The sequence below is a fragment of the Phoca vitulina genome, unplaced genomic scaffold (assembly GCF_004348235.1).
Source record: "Phoca vitulina isolate PV1807 unplaced genomic scaffold, GSC_HSeal_1.0 scaffold2, whole genome shotgun sequence".
In the NCBI taxonomy this organism is placed as follows: Eukaryota; Metazoa; Chordata; class Mammalia; order Carnivora; family Phocidae; genus Phoca; species Phoca vitulina.
Genome location: NW_022589705.1, coordinates 33,199,837 through 33,207,405, shown reverse-complemented (window position 1 = coordinate 33,207,405; position 7,569 = coordinate 33,199,837). Strand labels below are relative to the sequence as shown.

Sequence of the window (7,569 nt, the reverse complement as noted above, 5' to 3'; positions counted from 1 at the left end):
TAGTTTGGCTCCAGCATGCATGTATATTACTATTACCCTGTTACCACTCTTCCTGTGCTGTATATGAGATGTCTATGAAATAATGTAAAGATGTCCCCAGTTGTGAGACCTTAAGAGAAGACCTTACCTTAAATAAAGGAGGAAGGAAGTTGTACTGAATATTCTGAATGATTTGGAACATTTTTAGAACACAACTCATGTCTTACCTCAACGACATCTGTGATTGCACCTATTTTAGCTTACCTGTAAACAACTGTAACTTTTTTTCCTCATTATAAAGTCCTCAACTGTGTAAATTGAGGATTTTTCTCCATCTTTGTAGGAAATCTGGATGAATAAAGCTGTAGACTTTTTCAAATAAGATACTTACCTTAGGTAGGAGCAATTTAAACTGTCCTTTGGAAGGTTTATAGCAATTTAAATGAAGTGCTCTCTGGTATTATCCATGAAATCACTTTCTTTATACATTAGTGGACTTAATTTAGGGTTGTCATGACATTCATTGAAAAGAAATAAAATTGAACCTATCCTTAGTTGTGAAAACGACATCAGTAAGAAACCAAAGCCGCTGCCAAAAAAATAATAACCTTCTACTAAACATGTAAACCACTCCTTCAAAGAGTATCTGTATCCTTGTTTTTTCATGAAATTGTAAGTTTCATAACTTTTGGGAGGAATTCAGTAGTCAACCAATCTACATAGCATTAGTATGCTAGGACATCAAAGGGAAAATGGATAAATATCAGGCTTTATTTCCAACCGGAAAATTATTGTGCACAACTATTCATAGTTCAAACATTTTCAAAAGCAATATTTAATATTTAAAGAAAAATGCTAGTCAAGGTACTGCAGGTTTTCTCATGCATTATTTACCTTTAGGAAACATGAAGAACTAGATTATAAAAAATATGAAAATGGAAAAAGACTCCCTACCTCAAAAAAGGTTTTGTTTTGATAATGTCCTAGTAGATGATAAGATGCTGAAATGCAGAGAATAATGTGTCAAAATAAGTCTTCATTATAATCGGAACAAATGGAGTTTCATGTAAGTCTTATGCCTCAGCATAGTTAAAATATAGTCTTGGCACTTAAACTCATCATTGAGGTCAGAATCTAACTTACGAAATTTAGCCTTGCATTGTGAAGTGGCAAATTATGGCAATTTTCTGAGGTAATTCAAAGCAACGGAACCACTTTCTCTTTTGTTTTTCAGGAAACTACTAAAGACCAAATAAAGTCTATGTTTCATATGGGTCAGTGATAGAACTGCAAATGAACCCAGGGCGCAGAAAAAGTTCTAGAAGGAACATTGTTTATATTACTCACAATGATTATAAAACCCAATTTTTACTGTTGAAACACTTTTGCATTGTAAGTTTGCAAAATGATATTTACTAAACCTAGCTGGCAATAGAGTCTTAAAATGGAGTCAAAAGCTATACAAACAATTGCATAAAGTAAGAAGATAGGTAATTTATGTTCCTAAGCATCTCATTTATATAACTTACCCATCATACTCCAGATCCACCACTTCTGCTTTGCTTGAGTTTATAATCTTTTTAACTCATCATTTTTGCTCCCTACATTTTCATTAACACATCATTAACTCTGGAATCTAACTTGAAATCCATCTTTGTTCTTCCCTCCCAAACTCATAAAGGCTATAGTAAACCTGGGCCATTCTCTCTGCCTCTGCCTCTCTCTTTCTGTTTCTCAAAAGAAACACTTAAAGCTACTGTTTCTGGAATCAGAATCAAACACTTTCTGTCTCCTCCCCTGTCAGGGACCTACATGATAGGACATCCTATGAAAATATGCTGTGAATGTTTTATGAGTGTGCTTTTACTTAACCAGGAAGTCTGGAAGGAGGAGAATGACCTAACCTGCCACATTTTCTTTATGAGAACATCTTCCTTGTGATCTATGGCTTCATGAAGTAGGCATAGAGTTTCAAAGTTGCCCTTGAATCCTGGGTCAAGAAATGCCACCAACATATATTCTTTCCTGTCACACATTTCAATGAACTTGTAGTTTCCCAAGCCAATGTCATTACTTTGAATTTGATTTGTGAGCATTCCACAAAAAAGGTATATATGCCCATATGATAAACAGAAGAACCTGACTTCGATTTTCATTATTATATTTGAATTCCTGAGTGAATGCTTCAAACGGCCCATGTTGATCTCTATCTTCTTTCTTTCATTCCTCCCTCTCTCCCTCCTTTCCTCCCTTCCTTCTTTTCTTTCTCGTTTTCATTATTTCTTTCAGATGATGAAGACAAGAAGAAAAATGACTAGAGAAGCTAGTTAGAAATGATCCTGAAACTTTGATATAAGAACAAAAACAAAAACAAATGCTCCCCCTCCAAACACCCATTTTTCTCTTGAGAACCTCTGGGGAACTAGTTAAAACGGTTGCTAGGCAGCCTGTTCTTCATCTCACGATGGGTTAGAACTATATTCATGTTTACCGAGATACTCTGGCAAAATTCTAAAATGACTGGCCTTTTATTTTATAGCTCCAATTTAATTAATAGCTAATATTTTAGGCATATTTATAGTAATTGAATATATGGAAATATATTCTATGAGTTAGACATGCTTCTAGAATTCCATCACCTTTTTAGCAAGTTGTTTTTTATTTTTTTAATCTCCATATTTTACTGCCTTGGAGTTTTCTTGGAAATTGTATACACCAATCTGCTCACGAAATATCTGGTCTATTTTATCATTCTACAAAAAGAGCTATATTTTCCACCACTTCCCTTGAGAGACTGTACCTGAATCTATTAGCAATGAGATTGTCAAAGAAGTTATATTAAGAGCTAGAAAGATAGATAAATGGTATACTATACATTCATGCACACACATACACATACATAATTGTGTGTGAGCACATATACTAATTTTTACAAAAATGCATGCACATATATGACTTGTTATATTTATTTCTGGTTATAACTGCATTAACTATGATAAAAATATCTTCTCTTTATAGTCTAGAGATCTATATATTTTTTTCTTTTTTCATTTTAGGGAGATATAAAGTACTTTTAAGATTTCTTCATTTATTTCTGTGTTGTGTTATTTATTTTTATTGCTTTTCCCTTGAATATTTATTTTAGATATTCAGGTAAGTGAAATAGCCCACATAGAGTCTCCATAAGAAATGGGGAGCCAAGGGAGTGATACAGATTGTTATCTAAGTCATGCTACTGAAGGAATATCATATTTCTGGCCCAGGTTCTTCTACATCCTTGCCATTGGTCTCCTTTTCCTTCGTGACTCATTGTGAATTCATCTGTAACACTCTGTCATCTGTTAGTCTTTCAGTTCTTACTATGTTCCAAAGCTAGTGCATTGATTCAATCCCATATTCCCAGACCAGGGTTTCTTAACCTATAGTGAATGCACTGGCCCATCTATATCTTCCCCAACTTTTTATTTCCTTGTCTTTTTTTCAGTTGTGCTTTGTTTTATTTATTTATTTATTTTATTTTCTGAGAAAGGGACCGTGTATTCCATCAGATTTTTAAAGGGACTCTAAAAATACTAAGAAAGTAAGAAAGTCATCCAAAATAACAATTAAGATCTTTATAATAACTCTGAGTGGTGGTAGGCACACCTCCACTCTCTTCTGATGCCTTTTTCATTTTTATTTTATTTTAATTTTATTTAATTTTATTTATTTTATATTTTTTGGTTTTCCCAAGGAGTTTATTTGGTCAGACCTGGGGACAGGGAGGCTCTACATCTAAAGGAAGGGGTTGGGTTTCTTGGTAGTGAAGTGTGGCTTGTGCTGGTGACAGAGGACCCAGTGGGGCAGTGGGAACTTGATCTTGGAGTCGGAACTGCCTAACTGCCTGGGCAGCACTTTCTGGCTGCAATCTCCTCCACCTTCATGATTTGGATCTAGTGGGCCTGGGTGTGTGGTGTTGGGCACCCATGTCTCGATAGCACTGGGTGACAGCGCCCGCAGTGGTCAGGTTCCGTTACTCCCAGTACATGTTGTGGGTGCCACTTTGGGGTCATAGAGCAGCCAGATGTCGAAGTTCTTCACCGCAAGGGGGATTTTTTGAACACCTGTCCAAAGTAGACAATTTCCCCTGAAGACTTCCTCATCTTCTTCAGGTGAGACACAGGTACCAGAAACAGGACTTAGTGACAACATGATTAGGTGGGAAGGTTTGCGTGTGACCCGGGGTGGAGTGTGGCACTTGGGGTGAGGGCAGGCAGCAACCCACCACTTTGTACTCTCGCAGTGTCCCCAAGGCCTTCGTGGCACCCTCTCTGCTCTTGCTGCCACCCAAGAAAGGTAGTTGTCATTTTAATTGAGCTTACTTAGTCTCTCCGTTAATGCTAGTAAGAAAGATTTTGAAAATTCTGAATCCCTAGATAACAAAGTACTTAATAAAAGGGGGTGGCCAGTGGGTGTGGAGGGTCTTCTCAGCAGTCCTAACAAACTGTGTGACATTGGATGAGTCATTTAATCTTGATGTTCCTCAGTTACTTTGTCTTGAAATGGTAATGCTAGTAGTTTCTTTACTTCCTTTGTAGGATTACTATGAGGATAAAATCGATTAACTGAAAAGCTAAAACATGTATATACAATTCATGTATCTGCAGATATAGCTATACAGATATATATATAGATAGATATGGATGTATTTGAAACTTTTGAGCCCTGAGTGTAAATAAGGCAAGTATTTGCTTTGCACTGTAGCAGTTCATCAACAAATTTATTGGCCAACATTCTGATATTGAATATTCATATACAGTATAATAGTTCCATTTAATCTGAGGGGAGAATGTTTAAGCCTTCCCAACACAGGACTTCCCCTTCTGTTCTTTTTTTTTTTTTTTTTAAAGATTTATTTATTTATTTGACAGAGAGAGACACAGCGAGAGAGGGAACACAAGCAGGGGGAGTGGGAGAGGGAGAAGCAGCTCCCTGCTGAGCAGGGAGCCTGATGGGGGCTCCATCCCAGGACCCTGGGATCATGACCCGAGCCAAAGGCATACGCTTAATGACTGAGCCACCCAGGTGCCCCTTCCCCTTCTGTTCTTTAAGTATTTTCCTTGGTGTATGGGAGGCTATATGTTAGGGTAAAGAAAAATGTAGTCAGATGAATTTAAGCTTTTATCTCTATCTTACCATTTACTAAATATGGGTCCCTGGGAAGTTAGTAGGTCCTTTATGAATGACTGTGTTCTTTATATCTTTGAAGAAACCAACTATAGATTTATTTTCCTAACATCAGTTTTGTGCTTTTATAAGTCCTTTGATTTTTTTCCCACTACCAACTTCTTAAAGTCTAATTATAGTATTGTCCTGAATTTACTGATGTTTTATCACTTCCTCTCGGATCATCTGTGAATGCCATCAAAATGTTATTAGCCTATTCCTCTAGCAGAGAGAAATTCTTTAGGATCTGCTGAACCTTCTGAAGATGATTTTTTTCTTAGCTCTGTTTTATTAATACCTCAATTTTTAAATCACCCTTCTCAAAGTAAAGCAAAAGCACCCAGTAAAGACTGTTTCTAAGCTCAAAGTGAAGAAAAGCTAGATCATCACAATTTTGGCCCTTTTTTTCTGTTTTCTCTTCTTGTTTAACAAGCAATTATTCTTTGGGTAAACTGTATCCATTTAAACACAAAATTTAATTTTAAGATTTATTTGTTTATAATAGCTTCTTAAGTGATCCTGAAACTGATGTATTTTTGTAGAATTTTCAGAAATATCATTCATGTAAATGACTTCAGTTTATCTTGTAAAATGTATCTATGAAATAAACAAGAAATGATTTTAGCTAAATTATCCTGGGAGTAAAGGTAAAATACAAAGATTTGTTAAATTTAAAAGTAAAGGAATTAAGAGGATAGCTAGCAGGTATGTCTTTGTTCTTTCCTTTCTTTCTTTCCTTGTTTCCTGAATTATTTAGTTATAGTGTTATAACATCTGCAATTTACTTTCAGTGGATTCAAGATGAAAAGAGAGAAAAAATATGCAAATATGGCAAATGTTAACAATTGTAAACATTTACATTTATTGTACTACTCTCAGTTTTTAAAGATATAAATTAAAAAATGTGTATGTATATCTAGCTCCTAAAATATATCAGGTACTTCCTTAGATACTGGGAAAATTCAGTATTGAACAAAAAAATAAAGTCCCTGACCCCTGGAGCTTATGATATTATGCAGGTAACAGGCATTAAACCAATAGTTACACAATTCTTAAAATCAGTGTTGGTAAGTAAGATGAATGAGTTTGATGTTTATATAGGATCCTTCTCGATCCTTGTCTCTACTGGTCCAGTCTAGCGTTGGAAACCTGTGGCTGGGTGATTGTTTAACTTCAAAGCCTTCATACAGGACCAAGCCATTGGCCTCAAACCAAGAAAAATAAACTGCCTTATCTGGGTTTTTATTTCATTTTCCTCCCATCCTTTTTGCCCCCCTTCACCTTGCCATCCATGGGATCTATAGCCTACTTCTTTATGTCACCAAAAATAATTTCAAACACTACTAGGGATTTAAGTATAAGATGTACGGAAACAATCTCTTGAACTCTGAACTCTGCCAAGTTTTAGATTCTGAACAGAAAATTCTCTTGGAGTCATACGATTAATGGAATATGAATGGATGCAATACATATAGTTTCAGGGACACTTCTCTGACAGGAAGCTGCTTGCTTTCAACTTCCTCTTTCCAAAGACTGGATTGAGGGGGTGGTTAAGAGCCAGCTTTCACTATTCCAACAACCATGTGCATGACCTTGTAGAGTAGTCACCTCTCGGTCTTGGATCATACCCCTACTCCTGTACTATTACTTAAGAAGAAAATAAAATTCTCTCTTGTTTGAACTGCCCTGGTTTTAGGTTTCTTTTCTTTCCTTTTATTTATTTATTTTTTAAGGTTGCTTTTTTGGAGTCAGTTTGGCCTATATTCTAACTAATGTACACCTTAACTAAAAATCCAGGAATCATAATTGATTCTTCCTTCTTTGTGTCTCATCTTTTCTTTCCTCCTACAATAGTTCATGTCCTCCTTGACCCTTGCTCGAACGACTGAAGTAGTCACAAGGAGACTTGGTCTCTGAATCTTCCGACTCCCTCATCTCTTCCTTACCCTTCATACTTTCACCAGCTTTATCTTTCTAAAGCCCAGGCTGCATTTGTATTACTTGTTCTCCTCAAAGACATTCAGGTCCTTTCCCTGTTTGTGTTTTTTTAAATAAATCTTGTAAGATTTTATTTATTTATTTCACAGAGAGAGTGAGAGAACACAAGCAGGGGGAGCAGCAGAGGGAGAGGGAGAAGCAGGGAGCCTGATGCGGCACTGGATCCCAGGACCCTGAGATCATGACCTGAGCTGAGGCAGATGCTTAACCAAATGAGCCACCCAGGTGCCCCGTCCTGTTTGTGTTTTTAAGTGCTGCATATTTTGGCTTTACCTCCTATGTCATGCCCAAGTGGTTTTGAGAGAGGACCACCTTTCCCAACTTCTTCACTTATTGAAATTCTAATAATCTCTGAAATTCTAATAAGACTGGCTTAAATTTCACCTA

General features: G+C 36.3%; 1 pseudogene; it reads right to left on the bottom strand.

The window, feature by feature from the left end:
• Positions 1-3,753: 3,753 nt before the first annotated feature.
• Positions 3,754-7,137, bottom strand: LOC116626557 (annotated as a pseudogene).
• Between the last annotated feature and the right edge of the window lie 432 nt (positions 7,138-7,569).